The sequence below is a fragment of the Heterocephalus glaber genome, unplaced genomic scaffold, assembly GCF_053883595.1.
Source record: "Heterocephalus glaber isolate CG9 unplaced genomic scaffold, H.glaber_assembly_v1.0 deba00000331, whole genome shotgun sequence".
Lineage (NCBI taxonomy): Eukaryota > Metazoa > Chordata > Mammalia > Rodentia > Bathyergidae > Heterocephalus > Heterocephalus glaber.
Genome location: NW_028258142.1, coordinates 8150149 through 8173142, shown reverse-complemented (window position 1 = coordinate 8173142; position 22994 = coordinate 8150149). Strand labels below are relative to the sequence as shown.

The 22994-nt window shown below is 36.2% G+C and overlaps 1 pseudogene; it reads right to left on the bottom strand.

Annotated features, from left to right (window-relative positions):
• Positions 1 to 22533: 22533 nt before the first annotated feature.
• Positions 22534 to 22656, bottom strand: LOC147830021 (U2 spliceosomal RNA; annotated as a pseudogene).
• Between the last annotated feature and the right edge of the window lie 338 nt (positions 22657 to 22994).

Below are 22994 nucleotides of genomic sequence, written 5' to 3'. Positions count from 1 at the left end.
TCACCATAAACCTGTGTTTTGAGTGTGTAGTGGGGAAGTTGCCATGGGGGAAGTATGGGTATCATCTTCCTTGAAAAATTCTTAAGGCATTTTATGGGTTATGTTTAATAATCTACTTTTTCAATTTAATTCTTCATGGGCGTTTAAAACAAGATTTTAAAGTTCAAATTTGAAATTAAGTAAGAATGTAGAAATCCCTCCCTTCAGAGAAACAGGAATTAAAGCCGAGTAATGTGACTTGTTCTCAGTCTAGTAGCAAAGTAATAATCACTCCATCCAAAATCACAGTCACAGCGACTGTGAGCTCAGCGTTCTTGGATCCATGTCTTGTGAAGTAAGCCAGCGATCGCAGTTGCTAGAGGGCTGAGCAAGGTGAGCCTGCACTTTGGTGCCTCCTTGTGGTTTAGCCTGAGAAGAAGGGCTTCAAGGGAGCACATGGATAGGTCCTGCTGGCTAATGGCTGGTGAGAAACTGCACAACTGGGCTTGCCCTCTGCCTCAGCCACTCCCAGTGTGCAAGACGTCCTCTGCTCCATTGGCCTGGGTCCCAGGGAGAGAGGTAACAAAACAGTACCCTACCTGTCGTGTTCACATGGCATGAGAGAGAAAATAGCATTCGTGTGCTGAGGTGCTAAGATTGGGGGTATTGGATATCACATCTTACCCGACCCTGAACTGACAAGAATCCATGGTACCTTATTCATTCTTTTTTGCGGGAGGGGGGGTACCGGGATCAAACTCGGGTCCTTGCGCTTGCGCGGCAGGTGGCAGAACCACTGGGCTAAATCTCCGGTCCCCATCTCATTCATTCTTTTAAACAAATTAAAAACTTGAACTCTGATGCTATTTGGAATGATGCAGACAAAAAAGAAGAAGAAAGCATTAGGGAGATAGAGTAACTTACCCAATTTGGAAATGTCATATCTGTAACTCTTAAACCTGCCTTTATTGAAATAAGCTCTCTATTTGTCTATCAGTGACTATTCAACCACATACATATAAAGTTCAGTTAGTAATAGATACTGTTCAATATTGAGAGAAAGAAAGAAAGAAATTCTAATCGCTTCTCGGCCTTTTGGCTAAGATCAAGTGTAGAAATTCTAATGCATGCTTAGCAGGTCTATTTACTATGAGTTTGCTGAGATTTGAGGAGCAGTAGTAATTACTCAGCATAACAGTCCCATTCTATATCTATTTTGGTGGCACAACGGGAAACACACAAGAGAGTTATGGAGGAAAGAAAAGACTTTACCAATGAGACCACAAGTTCTCAGACTAAAGATAAATGAAGGTGTTTCTTTGGACTATCTTGAAGAAAATGAGAAAAGTGAAAATTAAGCCCACTTAAACGAATTACCAACAGGGTACTAAAGATTCTGAGTGCTTTGTGATGCCCAGGAGTGGAAGTTACAGAATCATAATGAAAGATTCTAGACAACAAGCAGAGGTCAGAGAGGAATCTTAAAACCAACAGAGAGTACTAGTTAAGGATTGAGATAAAAGCCTCAATTTATGTACAGATGTATGCTTCTAACCACCCCCATACAAACTGAAAATGTTTTCATCCTTTTTCAACTCACCCAAAGAGTGACTGAAGGAGAAAAATGTGTTATTTTCTATCCTCTAACTTATCAGTATTTTCATGGATACTATGCAGGTTTTTTCCTAAAACATTTTCAATGAAGCACTTACCATTGTTTGCCATGTAACCAAATAAAAATATGACAAATATGGAGCATGACATTTATTTTGCTTTTAAATCTAATTTTAAAGATAGCATCTGTTTTTCTCATCAAATGAATTCAAATTGAATGACAATACATAAAGTAAGAGCAAGAGCCAAACAGAAAGAATGAGCAGGCTGGACAGGCTGCTCAAGGATTGAGCAACAGCAAGCTGGAGCCAGTTTCATGGAAGATATTAGGGTAACTCACCCTAAGGAAAGAGAGAGATACAGAAATCAGCACCCGAAACTCCTCTAAAGAACATAGGATGCTCACAACTTTTAAGATTGTTGCTGCTCTGCCAATAGAACAGCTATGCTAATAATGCAATTTATGATGGGTACCAAGTACCATAAGGAATCAGCTTGAGCAACTCTGGAGGGTACAGAGGCTAAGGTTAGACAAATGTCTGTGTGACCAAGTCCTGTGAAAATCTCCAGACCCCAAGAGTTCAGTGAGTGCTGTGGTTGGCAGTACTCCACGGATGTTGTCACACATGAATGCTAGGCGACATCAACATTATCCTGGTTACTCCACCGGAAGCTTCACATGTGGTCTCTCCTGTCCTTGTCAAATGCACTTTTGTTGTAGCTGACTTCAATCCATATCACGAAACACTGAGTACAACAGGATGGTCGTGTTCTGTAAATCTGAATGATTCCTTGAACCTGAAGGTTATCTTAGGCACCTCCTACTAGAAGATATTCTCAAAGGAGACATGGGAGGTTCCTACTTCCTACTCCAGAATATGAGCTACTCCATCACAACCACACATTATGACAATGTGGCTGTTTGAAGAAGCAGAAGCAGAGCATCCCATGTTTTCAACATGGAAAGCATAGGACATTCAAGGACCTGAAATCATTTTTTCCATATGTTACTGTATATGTACAGAAAGACTTAAAATATCATGAGAAATAAACTATATAAACTGCTGTCTGAAGCAGTGTGGTAACATGGTCCACCATTAGTTCCCTGGGCCAGTGAAGTGTCTTGGATATGATTGCTCTGAGTTTCCATGCTTCAGTGCATTTGATATTTTCTGAGCTGCAATATGATCCGTAGTGGGCACCAACTGATTTCCCCTGGCAATCTGCAAGTTCACTTTCTGTAAGGGAAAAGGACAATTTCCGCATAACTAGTGTGGTCCGGGTCAAAGGAGCATTCCGAGGGTAGGAGAAGCACCATGTTCTCGAACTCTTCAGGAGCACATATGGAGGGCGAGCCATTTGAGGTTTGAGAGAGTTTATGAATTTATTGCTTGCTTTCACTTTACTATAAAACATAATTGTCAAATATATAAATAAAGTGAAATCTTTTATTGATAATCACAGCAAAGAATTACATTAAAAAATACACAAAATACATCTTAACAGCTATGCGGTTGCATATATGTTCGAAAAGCTTTGGAGGAAGCAGCTTTTAGGACCAGCCACCAACCTGCATTCACAATGGCACCCAGCACTAACACATCCATTTGACTTTTCTGAGGATAATACGAAGCTCAATGACACACAGACACAGATGACATTACTTTGTTTAGGCTTCTAAAGGGCATTTCGTATAGTATTGGAGATAAAAAGCCATTTTGAAATGCAGTCTCTTGGGGTTGTTGAAATCAAACAAAGTGCATTGAAAAGTGCTTAAAAGAAAGATACAAAGCACCTTGATTTTGTGGTCAATCCAAGGGACTCTTCTCCATGGCATTTGTTAATTTTTTATATATGCATTCATCAAATATCTATTTTTTCTAGCCTTTTCTGCATTGGTATAATAGTATCTCTTCATGCTGAATTCAGGAATGAGCTCACTGACCAGGTGACAGGCAGAGGCAGCAGCTTAGTTCCTGGGATCCCAGTTGCTCCTTGTGTTATATGCTGTTCACTGACAGCACTCGATGAAGCCATTGATCATAAGTGAAAGGGCATGGATATGACTGCACCGTGCCACTCACACCCCTAAACAGACTGGGCACTAAGTCGCTGGGTCCTCTCCTGCACTCAGAGGCAGATCTGTCACAGAGAGCAGCCACCTGTGCACATAGGAAAGACTCCTCTGTGGAATGAGGTGTGTGACACTCCCATGACCCCACGTACATGGGCAGGCTCTGTGACGCCTTTAAAGTGTGAATGTTTCCTGCCTTTTCAGCATGCAGTGAAAGTTTGCAAAGCCTTACAAATATGCCACAATAATCAAGAATTATAGAGAAAAGGTGGAATAAGCTTTGTTTGTTTAACATTTTCATTGGGACAGAGTTTTTAAAAACAGAGTTTTTTGATCTCACACATGAAAACATACTCATCTGGCTTATTTGCGCCTTGCCCTCTGATACCCCACTGACAGCAAAGCTGAGTTGGTGGGACTGAGTCTATGTGGCCTGCAAAACCAATACATTAGAGTGTTTATCATCTGGCTTTGTGTTGAAAGTTGGCTGATCCTTGTTCTATGATATAAACACAGTTTATTTTATTTTATTTACTTTTTTGGTACCAGGGATAGAACACCGGACTGGCAGGGCAGGTGGGGTGCCACTGAGCTAAATCTCCAGCCTGACAGTTTATCTTAACAAGAATTTTTTAAAAGATTAAAAATAATTACTGTGCATATAATTTTGTAATAAGTATAACTGATACTTAGATGAAAGACAGATGTGATAGACACATGTACAAGGTATATATGTGATAGATGTACAACTTATAAAAACACATATGTATGTATAATAGCGTATATTTTCATTAGGTTAAAAAAATCTTGTAACATAGAAGTCACAAGCAAAAACTCAACAAAAACCTGAGATATTTAAAATTATCTTTGTAAATGTAAAAGAGCATGATAAATTAATTTTCAAACCAGAAAAGACATAAAAGACAATAGAATATAAAAATAATATGTGAAATACACCTTCATGATTACTTAAAAATATTGGTTTTAGTCCTTACAGTAATAAACAGAACCCATGACATTTTTTCTCCCTCCTTCCTTCTTGCCCACCCTCCCTGTCTCCCCTCCCCCTGCTTCTCTCCTCCCTCCGATTTAATATAGCACTTCTCTGATGATTTGGCACAATTTCTCTCTCTAACAGGGACTTAAGATTTTGGATCTATTAGCAGTGCATACATTATTTATTAACTTACATCAGGAGTAATATTGCAATTGGCAAGCTCAGAAAGCTGCAGAAAATGATCATACCACTGTCATAGCTTGCATTGCTTCTTAGGAGTCCATGACAGATAAAAATACTGAAAAGGCAGCTTTCTTTCCTGACGTTTGGGTATGGAAAATATAACAAATTATTTGTTTCATTAACAATTTCCCCTCTGTTCATGCAGCAATAACTTGCGCATTAGGATGAAAGTTTAAAAGTACGCAAACATTAATCTCAAAATGCTCTGGAGGCTCATATGAATTGTTATAGGTCAGTTAGGGGAAATGCAAAGGTGTCTCAAAATGCTAGGTGTAGTGCTGTAAACTTTGGCAGGTGGTCCATAATGATAAGTCATGGCATCATTGTTAGGTTACACAGTTCACCTGTGATAACTGATGACAACAGAAGTCATTCTATACACTGCACTTGCTAATGCACTACTTGTTTTATGTACCTGCTACTATTCTTTAGGGGGCAGTAAGAAATGCACACATTTGGGACTTCATTTACAACAGATGATAGCTGTCTGGAACAAGCAGTGCATCACGTAAGTTGAGTGTGTATGTGTGTGTGTGTGTGTGTGTGTGTGTGAGAGAGAGATAAGTGAGGATGGATATGGCATGAGAAGCATGACTGGAGCCAGGGATGGCAATCCAGGAGATATGGGGAGGAAAACCCAATTGAGGAATGGTTGCAAAATGACAGAGTGCATTTCAGGCCAAAGAATGAAATCATAAAAGGAACAATGAAAAGCATGTAAATTTGGATAAAAGATTTTCTCTCCCTAAGAGTAAAGATATAGTCTAAATTTTCCATTTAATTGGAATTTCTCTGCATATCATCTATTTTATTAAAGTAACAGGAACTTGACCCATCTGACTGATGTGCTTAGATAGCTTTCTTTGGCTAGCTTTCATATAAAAATAGTGAAAGGTTATTTTGTCTCATTATTTTGTTTTACTCTTATTTTGGTGTTAAACAGAAACAAGTGAAGCACAAATGCTGAATGCATATTTAGAGTTTCTGGAAACAGACAATAGTAGAAAATGAATCCTACTTTTAAGGAGGCAGTTTAAATTTTAGTCTGCTAAGTGTAATTTAGGTGTGACATTATGTAAATATGTCTTCATGATTCACAGGGTTTTTAGAAGCTGGTTACCTTAGTGATTTTATTTATCGCTCTGACGCTGGCTGACAGTTGAAATGTGCTTGGGTACACCTGCTGGCATTTGCTAGTTTTAAACTAGGGAAAATTGAAAGCAAGTTTTGCTTCTAGGATTTGAATTTCTTTCCTATTTTGGCAAGTGGTGCTCAAACAGTGGAAGTAATCTCATTGTAAGGATTTTGTCTTAATATTTAGAGAAGGCTCATTAAAATCAGCATTCTCAGATAGTTGCATAAATTTAGATACAGACATAGACATACACAAATCTGCACCCCCACACACATGTGCGCACACACAAACATCTTTAGAAAGTCATGTACATGCTGTGAATCCAGACATTAACTCACACTGGAGTAAAGAATGGTTTATGTTGGAAGAAGGGAAACCTACCCTGATGTGGTAACACATGCAGGTGATTTCACAACTCTGGGAAGCAGAGGCAGGAGAATCACAAGTTTGAGCCCAGGCTGAACATCTAAGGGTTTTAGTGAGATCCTGTCTCAAAATAAAAAATAAAAATGGGTTGGAAATGTAGCTCAGTATGAAAGGCCTGAGTTCAATCTCCAATACCCACCTGCCAAAAAAGAAAAAAGCTGGAGGGTGACTACAAGGTGCAATGAACTCAGATTCCATCTTCACAATTCAAGTGTAATGCACACCTTTGTCCAGTATTAGGAGGCTATAGGGACACAAGCTTCTTGCCCCTCCATAATTCAGCTGGGTTCCATTGGAAGTCGCAGAGCTTGGTTGAGTTCACTGCCAGTCAAGGGCAGCTGACTCCAGCTAAATCCTTCCCCTCTGAATTAACTGTTTGTTCTCTTCAGCAAAGATATGCTTGGGTCCTCATTCTACAGTCCTGCCTGCTTGATCTTTGCCTAGTTTTGTCTCTTCCCACACTTGGAAGGAAGAAACACTGGATGTCCTGGGAGTCTTTTGTCTTTGCTGCACAGAAAAGCTTAGATCAGCCCAAGACTCAATTTCCCTCAAGTCTCTGTCTCTGTGTGTCCTTTAATTCCCATTTTCCTATCTCCCGGACATCACAGTTGCTTGGCTTGCAGCAGGCCAGGACCAATGCAGGGGTCTCTGGCAACTCCCATTACCCTTTCCCTATATTAAAGAAAAACTATTAAATGGTAAAAGTTGCATCAGACCAAAAGGATTTAATGAGTTATTAATATTTGCATTCATTATATAATCCTTGAAAGATGAATAGAAAATGGTCCTGGGCCAAGACTCCAAATGTATGGGTGTGGAGGTTCACATGTATAATCCCAGCACTGGGGAAGCCGAGTCAGAACTATCGCTTGGAGTCCCAGGCCAGCCCAGGCTACATAGTGAATTCAAGACCAGGCTAAACAACATACCCAGAACCTGTCTCAACAACAACAACAAAAAAACACAGAAAATTACAGATTTCCGTAAATTACAGTATGTTTTCTTGTTGGGATTAAAAGATGAATTATTTCCCACAACTCTGTTTCCCATTTTATGGAAGTTCAAAGTTCAAAAATTTCTGTAAATTTTTTGGAAGGTTACATTCCGACAGGCACCTCTTCTTCCAAATTGCTGCGGGTATAGGATTATTATTTCAGTTATGAATTATCTCCCTGCTGTAACTTGAGTTGTTCCCTCCTTCAGACTGGTCCATACTGATGTCCAAACATCATGTGAGTAGATACACACACACACACACACACACACACTCATGTGCACAAGAAGCCTGAGGTAGAGTATACAGGGATGGAGAGTGTGCTCTGGGAAAGGCAATTTCATCTTGACTATTTCATGTTTTCGTGCTTCACACCCCACACCCCTAGCCTCTGAGACTATCTTTCAAGCTCTTCCTTCTTCTCTTGTGTTTGTTCCTCTCCCTCCTGGCTTACTTTCCGAACTCCAGAATCCCTGTTACACTCAGGCAGCCCCAGGCCTGCAGGCTTGGTTTAGCCCTAGTTTGCATTTCAAACCTCTCAAGATGTTTAGCCGATCAAAAGGACTTTCTTGTAATAAGATCTTAGAAAGCAGCTGCAATTAGACATTACAACCATATTTATCCATTGTACAAGTTAAAATCAATCCCAGAAACAAATATTTTTCAATTAGAAATGAAAGGCTAAAGTGAAATTATTCTTAGGACTATTATGACTCATCATAGTCCCTCTCAGAAACACATGAAAATTTATTTCCACTCCTTTTCTCCCCAGAATTTTTTATTTCACTTCAACTCACCTTTTAAAAAATATTCAGCTCCTCTAGCAAATGCCTTTGTGTCCATTATTCCATAAAGGGAACTTCCTGTGTTTAACCAAGCACATTCTAAACCATGGGGACTCAAGGATCACTATTGATTCTTACCTTGACTGTAGGGCTAAAACTAATATAGGCTTTACTTTCAAAATCAGCAGTTCTGAAACTTTGGTTTTGAGATATTTTAATCTCCCTAAAAATCAGGGGGACCCTCAAAGAATTTCTGCTTATGTATTTTATATCGAGTAATATGATGGAGCTGACAGGCATAGTCTGTCAAAACTGATTTTTAACATCTGCTGCCAACTTTGCCTTCTGTGATTTCATGGGTACCTTGAAAATGGTCTGAGAGGGAATATTTCAATGGTGTGGCAGAGCCAGCTGGCCAGAATAATTGTTAATTTTTTTAGAACTTTCTCAAGACAGTCTTTAAAAGATTCAATATTTATAATTACGTAAATTTAAAACTAAATGAAATATTAAAAGCAAAAATAGTAACTATCCAAAGCTCACTATTTTTAAATTATTTTACTATTACCCATTCTTTTGAGATAAGGATGTATATCATGCTGTGCTACTGTGTATCTTTGGACTTCCTTTTCCATGATGTTAGGTTAGCCTTTTAAAAGTGACCACGGGAAGAATATCTACATGATAGAAATTGGCAAATTCTACAAAGCAAGGCTGGATTTATTGTCTTGGTGATTCAACAAAATGTAAACAATACAGTTTAAGGTTTTTAGACTCTGTGTTGGTTATGTTATAAAACTTGTAAAAAACAAGCTGAGGAAATAAAATTCTAGTATCAAAAAATATTAACTGATTGAGCTTAAGAGTCATTTATAAGAATACATGAAGTTTCAGAGCATTAATTTGTTGTTTTACAGTTGTCTCATCTATCTGTGTAAACATTAGTGCTGGAAGGGCTCTCAGAGAACTAGTTATTAAATATTTACTGTTACACCACTGGAGTCTTCCCCACAAAAAGTTTTTTCCCTTTGGAAGACAACCAGCTTGTCATCATACCACGGATTATAAAATTGTGTTATATTTAAAACATTAATATGTCTTACAGATATTAATATGAATATTTTCTAATAAGTAAAATGATAATATAGATATCACCATAGTTTGCATGCTTATTGTCTCCCAGTGGTCCATGTGTTAAACTTGCCTTCCCAGCTTGGTGCTATTGGGAGTAGGGTGGAAACTTTAAGAGATCCCAGTGGGAGGTCTTTGATCATTGGGCTTGTGGGCTTGAAAGGGATAGTGGGACCCTGGTCCCTCTGCCTCTCTCTTGCTGTGTCTCTGGCTTCTTCCCCACAGAGGGAACAGTTTTACTCAAGCCTTAGCTCCTGCCATGCTGTGCTGCCTCAGGCCTAGTGTAACAGAGCCAACTGTTGTGTACTGAAAGCTCTAAAACCGTGAGGCAAAATAAACCTTTCCTCTTTGAAAGCTGATTATCTCAAGTCTTTATCATATTGACAGAAAGCTGACTAACATAATCATTTAAAACTTATATTTTTTCGAAACAAAAAAGCAATTTATTGACACAAATGAAATTATTTTGTATTTTTGCGAATCTCTTTAAGGTCTAGTTTAATAAGTCAGTGGAATTCTTATATTTGCTTCTGGAACCAATCTTGTGCAAAAATTGTTTTATGTTAAATATGTAGGTAATCCAGTCCCACCAGTATGTGCAGTTTAAAATGGAGTAGTTCCTGGACCCCTGGCAGGTCTCAGAAGCTGCATCCTTATATCACATTTTAAGAATTGGTGCTCTACTGATGAGGAGTTAGAAATCTTATGTTTGAGTTTAGAAAACTCATGAGGCCACATTAAATTTCCACATTTAATTTGCATTAAATTTTGAGTGTGTGTATCTAATAAAGTTGCTGTGAACACTGAATTAGCGAAACATATACTGTTCTTTTTAGGGGAGATACTGTATCCTGCGAATTGCTGGTTAGGGTTTTGAAAATTGATAGATACTTAACCTTGTTCTGTGTGTTTCTGTTCAAAGGTACTTTATTTTATATATATATATTTTGGTATTGGGGATCAAACTCGTGTCCTTGTGCTTGCGCAGGAGGCGATGAAGCCACTGAGCCAAATCCCGGCCCACAGTATATATATTTTTAACTCATTGACATTGAACGGTTGGCCAACAACACTTTACCTCATGCCTGACTTCATTTTCTCTACAAGGCACCTCTCATAAGGTACCTTTCTTATGCTTGGGAACACAAGTCAGCCCTTCAGTACAATGTTTGGGGAACATCTTAAACAGCAAAGGTAAAACAACAACAACAAAACCACAATTATGTGGCACAAATAAGCTGATAAATGAGGTCTAGTTTACAGGGAGAGAGCTGAATCAAGAAGGCAAGGTGTCACCATTTGTAACCTCCACTGAGAATGGCAAGTAATGTCTGTTCTGGCTCTCAGTGGGTTCTTATATGGTTCCAACAGAGCCACCAAAAGATTTGGGGACCTACAGATACATGTAGTGATTAGGTGAATTAATGAATAGAGGATTCATGAATAATGAAAATATATCTACATGTTTATGGTATGGTTTAGATCCAAAATGTCTCCCCAAAGCTCCATGTTTGAAAGGTGACCGGGTCATGAGGGTGCTCATCAGTGGATTAGTCTTTGATGTGTTCATATCTAAATGCAGTTAGGAGGTGGGATCTAGTGGAGGCAGGTCATGGGGCATGACCTGGAAGGAAGCATCTCCCTCCCTTGCTCCTCTCTTTGCCCTCTGTTTCCTGGCTGCCTGGGTGCAGAAAGCTTTTTCCTGTACTACCCCTTTTTAGCATGCCATTCTGCCCTGGGACTAGCTAACCATGTACTAAAACTGGGAGCCAAAATAAACCTCTCTTTCTTTAATTTACAGGTCTTGTATGTTTTGGCACAATGGTGGGGACATGAATAAAATAATAGATTATATATTTAAGAAAATAGAAATGTATGATTTTATGTTTGATGTATAGCTACACATGCAAAGTAGGATACTTCTAATTTATTTTCTTCTTTTTCTTCCTTCCTTCCTTCCTTTCTCTTCCTTCCTCCCTTCCTTTCTTTCTTTTTCTTTCTTTCTGGTATACTAGGAATAAAATCTAGGACATTGTACACATTAGGCAGGCACTTTACTGTGAGTTATAGCCCTAGCCCTTTCCAATTTCTTAAAATAAGAGAAAGTAAGGCATATTTTCAAAGATGTTCTTTATCTAAACTAATACAGATTTTAAAGTCTGAATTATCAATACTTCAAAGTGAGGCAGATTTTAAAGTCTACATTATCTATATTCCAGAAATATTTTAAGCACAAATTTTAATAAGGAACCCTAGGTACAAGAACATTACAAAGAACTGATCAGTTATACTACATGTAAAAAGTACAACATTGGCCATTTCTTCAATCAAAATCAAGGCATATGCTACTGGCCAAATACGGTTGAAAAGAACAAGCTGATCAGTACAGATCCTAGGAAAGAGAAATGAGGAAAAAGTTGGAGAAAAGTGAAAAATATTACCCAGAAGGTAGGTAACAAAAAAGAATAAAAATGGAGAAATTGATGAAGTAAAAACCACTCCCTTAATTGCAGAGGAAGAAACTACATAAACAAATAAAATGAGGTGTAGTGGCATATGCTTGTAACATCAGACCTCTAGGAGGCTGAGGCAGAGGGATTAAAAAGTTCAAGGCCAGCCTGGGCAATTTAGCCAGATTCTATCTCAAAATAAATAAATATAAATAGGGCTTGTGATGTAGCTCAACCCTCATTATTGGAATCAACACTCAGTATTGAGAGCATAAGGTGTGGGGGAGGGATAGAATCATTGGTACTTTGGCAATTAGTTCTACATTTTCTGAGAAAGCCACAAAGTGCAATTCTGATAAGAAAAGGTAAAACTACTACTTCATTCCATTACTTTATATGGAGATGCAGCATAGACAGCAAATGCAATCACAATTTCCAATACTTTATGCAGTTATATAAAAAGAAATATCAGGGTGGATCTAAGTAAATTATAGCAGAATGTCAACCATGTGGCATCTTCTTATAAAATGATAAAAACAATGCCCACAGAAAAACTATGTCAGAAATAAGAAATAGCATCTTAATTTGAAGGGATGAAAATATTTTTCAAATGTTATTAATCAATTTAATGTGAGAATAGCATCATCACAGAATATTGAAACCAGGAACTACCTTCTATATTATTTAAAATGAATGTCTCATATTTTAATCATATAAAGAGTTGGTTTGATTTGCTATTACACATATTGCTAATATTAACACTAAACATTGCTCCTTACATCTTGTCAGAGAGGCTTTTGCATTGTTTATGAATTAACAATCTATGCTATGGTTTGCCAAGATACAGAAACTTCAAGAAGGCATTTCCCTCATATTCTGCATTATATAAAGGCTTTGCAACATTGAACATGGTTCACCTGAGATTTTGCCATTGGTAAGACATGAGGATATTTTATCTTACAGAGTCATTGAAAATAACAATTTAAGAAGAACATTATGCAAGGGTATGAATATATTTTCAAGACTGAGACTTCAGCATTTCAAAGTCATGCAGTGAATGATGACTAATGGAATCTTTTAGGTATAATTAGAAATTTAAAATTTTTAAAATAACTTAGGATTATTTTAAGAAAAGTATTTCTGACCATAGAATGGATCTTGAAGAGTTTTCAAATGTCAATTTATTTTCCTGCTTTCTGAATGATTGTCAAACTTATCCATGGCAGTAATCAATGAATTGATTGTAACTTGAGTTGGAATAGTTTCACTGTATGTGTACTATTTCACTTGAGACAGAATCTCACTAAATTGCCCAAGCTGGCCTCCAACTCATCATTTTTCTAACTCAGCTTCTCAATATCTGGAACTGCAGGTATGAGGTATCACATTTAACTCTAATTTTATTGTTTTTGATGATAGAAAACTAATAAATACCACTTGTAAAGTTATGTAGTTATTAGCATATTGTTATCATACTTTTGTTGCAAATTTTGGATTTATTACAAACATGCATTACTATATTTCAATATAGTATATTTCAATATATATGAAAAATAAAGTTTTCTGAGTGATTTTTACTGAAAATGTACATGTTTTTGAACAAAGTAATATGAGAATTTTATTACTCCTTCCTCATTTTTGTCTACTCACAATATTATTTGAAATTTAAAAATTTTATGTAACAATTTTCATAAGAATACTGCTAAATTCACAACTCATATTGTTCCATAAACAATATTGGACTTTATTGGAGTGTGGTAATGTGATGGTTAACCTTGATTGTGAACTTGGTTGGAAGGAAACTGCCTAGGGAATAAATAAAGTACATTACTGGCTTATTGGTTAGGGTGTTTCTGGAGATAACTAGCATGTGGGACAGCATACTCAGGCAGGGGAGGAAGGGACCCAACCTGAATGTGGATGGCACCACCAAGTAGTATGGGAGCCCAGATGGAACAAAAAGGGAAGAAGGAGGAAGCCCACTAGCACATACTCTCTCAGCCTCTGTCATGAGCTGAGTAGCTTTCCTCAGTCACCCCTTCTGCCATGATGTTTATGCTCCATTAGAGGCTGGAAAGCAATGCAGCCTGTCAACCATGGACTGAATCTCTGAAGCCATGTGGGAAAATAAGCCTTTCCTCTTTTCAGCTGTTATTCTTAGGCATTTTGTCACAACAATACAAAGTCAACTAACACAGGTGTATTAATTGGGGCAATAATACCTGTTATAACAACAATAACAAAGAACATCTCTAATGCTTTATGGTTTTATCTAGAAAAAAAGATCATTGCTTCTGTCTCATAAAATCCAAAAACATATTATTTTGGCCAGCAAAGGAGTTTTCTTCTAAGAGGTAATTCAGAGATCCAGATTATTTCTGCTTTATGGCTTCAACAAAGTCACCACACTTGTCTTCAGAGATCACTGGAAGATGTATATGTAGGAAGGAGACAAGTATCACTCATGTGCAGACTCCATTATTAAAACTTCACAAATAGCTCCACCACAAAAAGTGGCCTCATATGGTTCAAGATCAGCTGGAAACTGTAATTCAGGTTTGGTTGTTAGTATCTGACAAAAAACCTCTATTATTTGAAAGAAAAATTGGAGAGAAAGGCTAAGACAAATGTATTGTAGCAAATGAACTACAAAAATTTTACATGTATACTGATATCTTATTAAAAAATTAAAAGAGAAGGAAGGGGGAAAAGGTGAAAAGTTGAACAGTGGCTATTAATTTACAGTCAGAAAGAAGTAAGAAGTTCTGCTGTGTTATTGCACAGTAGGGTGACTACGGACAGCAGTAATGTACTACATATTTCAAATCCTGAAGATTCTTAATGTTCTCACTATAAAGAAATGGTAACTATTGGAGGAGATAGACATATTTAGTTTGATTTAAACATTTAAAAATGTACACATGCATCAAAGCTTTATATGGTACCACATCAATATGTATGATTTCCTTTTTTAAGTATCAGTAAAACAAAAAATTTCCCTTAAAATCTAATTCTAAAAACTTGAGAAAAATTTAAAAAGTGAGAGCTGGGGATTTAGCTCAATGTTTTTGCCACCTGCTGAGCAAGCACAAGGACCTGAGTTCGATCCCCAGTACCAAAAAAAAAAAAAAAGGACAAAAAAAAATTTAAAAAGTGAAATAATAAGCAAAAATAGTAAAAGTATCATAAAATATAGTTTTACAATCCTAAATACCTTACATTCTACTTCTTCTCTTCCTTTCCCAGCCTCAGGCAACCAAGGATCTTTTTATAACCGCCATAGTTTTGTCATTTCCTCAGGTCCTATAGTTGAAATTATATGATATGCCCCATTTTCAGATGATCTTTTTCATTTCAGCAACATGCTTTTAAGTTTCCCCTATTTGTTTTCATGGTTTATTTATTTTTAAGCATTAAGTGATACTCCATTTTCTGTGGTACCACAGTTTTTATCTACTCAACCACTGAAGAGCATGTTAGTTGCTTCCATGATTTGGAAGTTATGGATAAGGCTTCTATAAAATGTGCACACAGATTTTTGAATAGATCTGTCTTCAGATCATTTCACTTAATATGAGTAAGTGTAGTAACTGTATCTTTTGGTAAGAGTATGTTTCATGTTGCAAGAAACTATAAAAATGTCTTCAAAATGCTTGCACCATCTTTGCATTCCCGCTAGCAATTAGTAAGTTCTTGTTTCTCTATGTCTTCATCAGCATTTGATTTTGTCATTGTTTTGGAGCTTCATCATTGCCATAAGTGTGTAGTGCCATCTCACTGCTACTTTTTTTATTATTGATTTCACTGGTACATTTTAGGTATACAATATAATGACATTCATCATTGGGAATTCACACCTTTACATAATCTATCTTGGTTCATATTTTTCCCCATTCCCCTGCCCTCCCTTCAACCTCATTGCTATTTTAATTTATAATCCCCTAATAGAGTGTGAAGTTGGTCATCTTTTCATATGCCTAATTGCCATCTATAAATTCTCTTTGATGAAATATCTGTTTAGATATTTTGCCCATTTTAATTGGCTTGTTCATCTTTCGTTGTTGAGCATTAAGAGTTCTATGCATAATTTGAATAATAGCCACTTATCACACTTATCATATATGTCTATTGCAAATATTTTCTTTCTATCTCTCATTTGTCCTCCCATTTTCTTTATATCATCCTCATAGAGTAGATGCTTTTCATTTTAATGAAATATCATGGATTTCTGTATTTGGAGTTGTAGTTTTAAAAAATCATTGCCACAGCCAAGGTCATTTTGATTTTTCTACTATGCTATCTCTTAGGGGGATTTTAGTTTAGACACTTCTTCTGAGGACTCATGCTGCCAAAGGAACAAGTAAATTGGGTGGTAGCTGGGAGGGGGTGAGGACAAGAACAAAATTAATTGAAGTGATTGTGTCAGAAGCAAGGCCTCACTGAAGCACATCCTGTGGTGTGGGTGGTGATCAGATCAGTGCCCAGATGGAGGGGCAGCCTTAGACAGAATCACAGCTCATCCTGTGCTCATATGTGAACAGCAGGAACACCAAGTATGTGGGTGCAGATGCTGGAAAGTGAATGGATGTGACAGTGGGAGTTCGCAGAGTTCTATTCTGAACCTTGATCTTCTCGTTGAATAGAAAATAGACAAGAAAAATGGGAAATTGTACTGGGGTTTGGAGAGTGAACAAACTAAAGTGGGGGAGTAAATAAACTTGGGAACTATGAGGTGGGGTGCCATAGATTATTGAGGGCCTGTTTGAAATTTTCAGTGATGAATTTCCAGTCCTCAGAGTTGTGTGTATTTCTTTGGCTGTATTCACTACAGAGATTCAAGCAAAGAAATGGAAATGGAAAATCATCTCAGGCTATGGTTTCCTCAGGTACAATAAAATAAGAGTGCCAGAGTTGAGAGTGCATTTATAAAAGTGATCATACTGAAAAACCATGGATGTAAGAGAGGTAATTAAGGGGAAGAAGTCATTGAAATGTGGGGTCTACAGATTGGAGAACCTGGAAGCGTTGACAGGTGACTAGACCTATGCTGCTAAGGTGTGATCTTGAGGTATATGAAGTGATGCTGACTTAGTTGAGGAATGTGGTGCCTGATGCTGAGATGATACAGGATCTGCCATCGTAGGTGGTGTCAATGAGAGGGAATGGCCATGGAAGTGAGTGAGAGAGATTGGGTATGTGCATGTCAAGATTATGAGGATGTGATTTTATATAACTTGCAGACTGAGTATTGATCTTCCATATTAACAGTCAAACCATTATAAATGTAAGACAGTGATATTTTGGGCAGAAAGGTAATGAGTCAGGAACTAAAGACATCACTGGATGGAGAGGAATCACTAGGAGAAATGCATGTGACAGTAATAGTGAGGAACAGTGATTGATGTAATCTATCAAGATGTGATTCAAAGCTAAAATTTTTAGAAAGCAGGATAGCAGTATCCAGAACCCAAGTCAGGAGAAGACAGGTGTTCTACAGTAGTAAGAGGGTTATGGAAAAAAGAAGAATCACGACTTCAGAGGGTAGGAAAGCAAGTAGAGCCCTTAGGAAGATCCTCAGTGAAAGCCACTAGAGCTAGGAGGTGAGGGAGAAAAAAAACATGGAGAAAACCATGGAGAAATTGAGGATATAGGGAATATTGCTGATGATGAACTGGGATTCTCAGAGGGTTAGGAGTAGGATTTGCAATTTAGGAGAATTGAGAAAAGGAAGGAAAATAGGAGATATGAAGAGTTCCGATGACTTAAAAATCATCTCTAGGTTAATTTTATTTGCTAACTGATGGAAGTAAAGCACCTAATTCTAAAGTAGACTACTAGAATAGCATAAACAAAGGCAAGGTAAAAAGAAACAAGTCTTTTCCTGGATTGCAGCATGCATTTATCATTATCACCAGTCTTTCATTTAATTCTAGCAGTTAATCATGTTATTCATTCAATAATATTTATCAAGAACATCCTAGAAGCCAGACTATATGTTAGAGAATGAAGTAGGCAAAACATTTTTACCTTAAAACTAAAACCAAACTTAAACAAAAACTTAATCTTAAAACTTGGGAGTTCAAATTGGTTGCATGTGTAACCCTGGAGTATTTATATGCAGCCACTCATGTCAGTATATCCTTTACTGGCCTTAAGAAGTGTGATAAGTGTGATTTATTAATGGGAATTTTGATCTCCTCCCCTTTGTTCAGGATGTGAGCCTTCTGACATGTAACAGACTATGAAAGAACAGCTGGTATGAGTTGACCATGCATGTTTCACACGTGTCCTCACTTCACAAGTGTCATCACTGGGGGCACAATATTGTACCCAACCAAGGTCATGTCTGGAGTGCTTGACCTTTTGTCAATGTGGGAAGTTTGCATTTGATTATGTCATTATGAAAGCGCAACTAGAAAACAAACTTATTAAAATGAACATTCTCACTTTTATTCGTGTTGTGAAAAATGAAATGAGAAGATATTAGCTTTAAAATTCCAAATCTGAATTTAAATGAATTCTCCTCAATATTATTGTATTAGAATTTTCATGCACTTCTGGCAATACCAGAAATTAGTTCCATTTCTCAAAACAATGCCAGTCAATTCAGCTCCAAAATCCTTGTATTAAGAATCAGTTCTGTGCCAGATTCCATATTCAATTTGATGAAAAGGAGGTAAATACTGCTTGGATATTTTTCCCTACAGGAGCTTCCAGTATTTTGGAAAATTACTCAGAAATATATTTTAAGAATTTTAAAGGTAACTATATTTGCTTAATCAAAAACTCTGTATCTAGAATCTAGCAAGGTGTTAATTTTAGCTAATGAATGTTACATGCATGTACAATTGTTTCCATTCCAGAATTATATATAAAGACTTGAATACTTGGAATAACAGTAAATACTTTAGAATATTATGCTGAATTCATAAAAAGTTACACTCATTTAAAAATCCAATTACAATGAATGTTAATGGTAGTAGAGATGTTTATAATAAATTATTGGCTGGAAAAACATCTAGTTTCAGTATTATACAAACTTATGTATTAAATATGGAAGGATAAAAAGAAATAAGATAATACATTAGCAATTGTTATCTTTAAGGCATTTCAGTTTTCTCATATATTCCTTGTCTTTTTTTAAAAAGATACTGTACAACATGTATAAATACCAAATAGTTTCTCTGGTGTGAGAAACTGAAAGTGTAAATAAGGACTAAAATGTAGAATAGGTAATGTGAAATAGGAAGAAAAGGGGCAAAGGGGAAGGAAGTGGGAGGGCTAGGGGAAAGGATAGAAGGGAATGGGATTAATATGAGAAAATGGAAAAATAGGGACAAAATCTTTGTAAATAGGGAGGAACGGAGGGGTTGAAGGGAGGGCTGGGCAAGGGTGAAAAATAAGAACCAAGAGAGACTATGTAAAGGTGCAAATTTCCAATGATGCATGTCATTATATTGTATACCTAAAATGTACCAATGATTAGAATGAATAATCGGTAATGTAAAATAGGAAGAAAAAGTCCAAAGCGGTAGGGGTAGTGGGAGGGGCAGGGGAAAGGACAGAAGGGAAAGGAAAAATGATGAGAAATGGAAAAAATGGAAATAAAGTCTTTGTAAATAGGGAAGGGTGGAGGAGGTGAAGGGAGGGCTAGGAATGGGGAAAAAATAAGAACCAAGATGAATTATGTAAAGGTCCAATTCCCAATGAGACATGTAATTGTGTTGTATACCTACAATGTACCAATAAAATAATTTAATAAAAAAAAGTTACTGTACAATTGTCATAAAATATTTTTGTCACAAAAGACATATTTTAACATATATAGATGAGGAACTTTTTTCATGTTATCATTTTATAGTAATTTGCTCCTTATTTTTATCACACTGGTATATCATTTTGTAAGAGTTGAGTGAAGCAAACAAAGATATCTGAGCCTAAGTGAAGTCTGAATCATTAATAAGTCTATGCTGACCCCTCTTCTCCTCAGCAAAACCTCCTTTTGAATGTAAGCTTCAACACTAGAGAAAAATAATTGCACTGATACCCAATATCTAAAGCCCTCCTTCACATTGTAGTAAATAAGCACTCTGGTATTTCTCACATACATTAGCTTGTGAGGCAGCTCCATAGGTAAGAGCTGAAAATCTGCAGGCACTCTCTGAAGTGGTCCTTACTGGTCTCCTTTTATTTCTGGTGTATCTTCCACAATGGTGCAAATAGATTTATCACAACCCATTTCATTTCCATCTAATGACTTGCACATTTAAAAATTATATAGACATAAAATGTTTTTTGAGAATGATGAATACTTGTAATAGCAAGTGCTAAGAATAATGTTGTTAGAATTGATATTTTAGCATTGGAAAATGAAGAAAAAAATAAGACCACTTCAATTACTGTCCCAATCATAGATTAATAACAATGTGTCATGCTTCAAAGATCATGGCATCACAATATTTGTAGTTAGCAAATAGAACATGAGGGCTGCTGTGTCTGTGTTATGTCTTCCTTGCTCCGTGAGCTAGCCATTTGCAGCTTTAATTTACTGATGCGTAGAATGAGGATTTATTACCTGCAGTGCTGTGATAGGGCCAAGGGTCTGGTATAGTTTCAGAATTCAATAAACAGTAAATATGATCTTAAAGAGTTTAAAATTTTAATATTGAAGTTATCATATAAACTTTACCATGTTAAACATTCACATAACCCTACTGAACCATGATCAATTTACAAGTATTTGCAAGGGAATTACTGCTAGATTTTTTCAAACAATTTTCATCCAAGTATGATGTGATGTGTACATATAAAATACATTCCTTTTATAATATTGAGGTAACAGAGGCACCATGCAACAGCTATAAGCCTCATGGTTTAAAGCTCCACCACGAGGAGAAGAAGTTTAAGAAAACCTATGCTAAAATCGAACAATTGGCAGGGTCTTTCTGCCTATTGACCAGCATATTTTTTTACCCGCTTCTACTAAGTATGCTTATAAAGTTCTGCTTTTGAGAAACTTCACATTTTAGTGTTCTTTTAATATTTTATATTTAAACTATTATTTGTTTATTAATTGTGTAAATCCTTATCATTAAACTATGGAATTTACAGTGCAGGAAGGGGAAGAATCTCACTTCATAGACCTTCAGATTATTCTCTTCTTAGAGGTTACTTAATATGATATCTGCCTAAAAGTGTAATAACAATAGAAGTTTATGAAAATTTTTATAAACTGTGTTCATTTGCAATGCATAAAGAGTAAAAAACCCCCAAAATGATGGTGCTTAACTTCTTGAAAGCACCCTTCACTTTTCATTTCTTTCAAACAGTGTAGAAGTTAAATTTAATCTAATCATGCTGCCCTTTCACTCAAATGAAACTCTTCTCATATTATCAAGTTTTAGTTCCAGTCAGAACCTTACAGATAAAGTACAATATTCATATCTTTTATGCCCAGAATTTAGCTCAAGGACTGTCCACAGTAGGTATCTATTTATTGTTTTTGATTATGAAATCATGAGACCAATAAATGAACTGCTGGAGTAACAGAATCCTATGACAGCCCTTTTACAAATACAACTATTGCTTAGAAGATGGTAAAATCTGCTCTGAAGCTTAGCACATAAATTATTCTAATATGGACAGGGATTCTCACCAATGATTTCAGGTTTCCAATAGCATAATAAAAGTATGTTGTAAAAACATACATATGTGCGTATAACTTTCTTTAATAAAAATGATTTTCTTTTAGTTGATGTAGTGCTTTAGATAAGCTTTTGGTGTCATTAAATCTAAATCAAAGGTCTAGCAACTTCCAGTTTCGAAAGCACAATGTATCATTGATCTGGGAGAATTTAGGTAGGTGGTAGAAACCAGTAATAAGCAAAAAAGGCCACTCAATTTTTTTTCAAGGCCTTTCTAAAACCACTGGATTGACTGATGTAAAAATTTCTTGACATATTATTTTTGACTGGATTTAATGAAGTCAGTTTTGGAATAATGAAGTGGAGAATTTAAAGGATAATAAAAATAAAATATTTTAGAAATTCAATAGATTAAAATTAATACTTCTGAAAAGAAATGTGAAACATTTTATTCTCTTTTTTTCATAGAAGGTTCAATTGTAGCAGTTCAACCTACTCATTTAAAGATTATAGTATAATATATACATATGGACAAGAAAAAAATAAAAGAAAACACACAGGTCAGGAATAATGATGCTTTCAAAACAAACACACAGCTCTCACAGAGCAATACACCCATGTCTTTGTTGAGTACTGACACTATGTTCCTTGACAAACTCCAGACAGGTTCCTCTGAGCCCTTCTCTCATTGAGACTTCAACCTTAACCTCTGTCCTGTCTTCTACCTGGCTAACTGCATCATAGCTAGAATCCTGCTAACTCAGTTTCCTGAGAATCCTCTGACACTTAATCACCTTGATTGTTTCAGTCCTTGTCTTGCTCTTAGCAACAATCCTGTTTGGTCAGTTAAGCAACAACCACCCAATCTTGATGTCTCCTCTTGATAATTTTCTGTCCACTGACCATCTCATTCTGCTCTTTGGATATAAATACCCAACTGTCCTTGTTGTTTCAGAGTTGAGCTCAGTCTCTCTCCATTATTGTATTTCCTATTATAATTGTCCTGAATATCCATTCTTGTTTTAACAAGTTTCAAAACTTTTTCTTTTATAGTATACACTGTGGAACAAATTACTTAATCATAGGGCATATACAGACTCATCTTAATCAATATTTCCTATTTTCTACAATGAGAATATAAATTTATACTACACTTGATCTTAGCCAAAAGGCCAAGAAGCAATGGGAATATAAATTTATATATCCAACATTAATATAAGAATTTTCAACATTCTTCATGTATGTCATGAATTTTAGCCATTGATAATTTGGTTGTTGAAATTTAGTCAACTTTATTGCTTAATTTTATTTTCCTGGTTACTTATGAGATTACCTACATTTCCATATGTATACTGACTGGATTATTTGAATATCCCCTTTATGTGTATATATACTGTATCTGTTCCTGCCTGTTCATGTGTTTTAGACTATTTTATCATGAATTTTATCTTTGTATTATAAAATTAAATTTCTACATATTCTGCAAATCAAACTTTGTTTTTATATGTGTTACACAATGCAT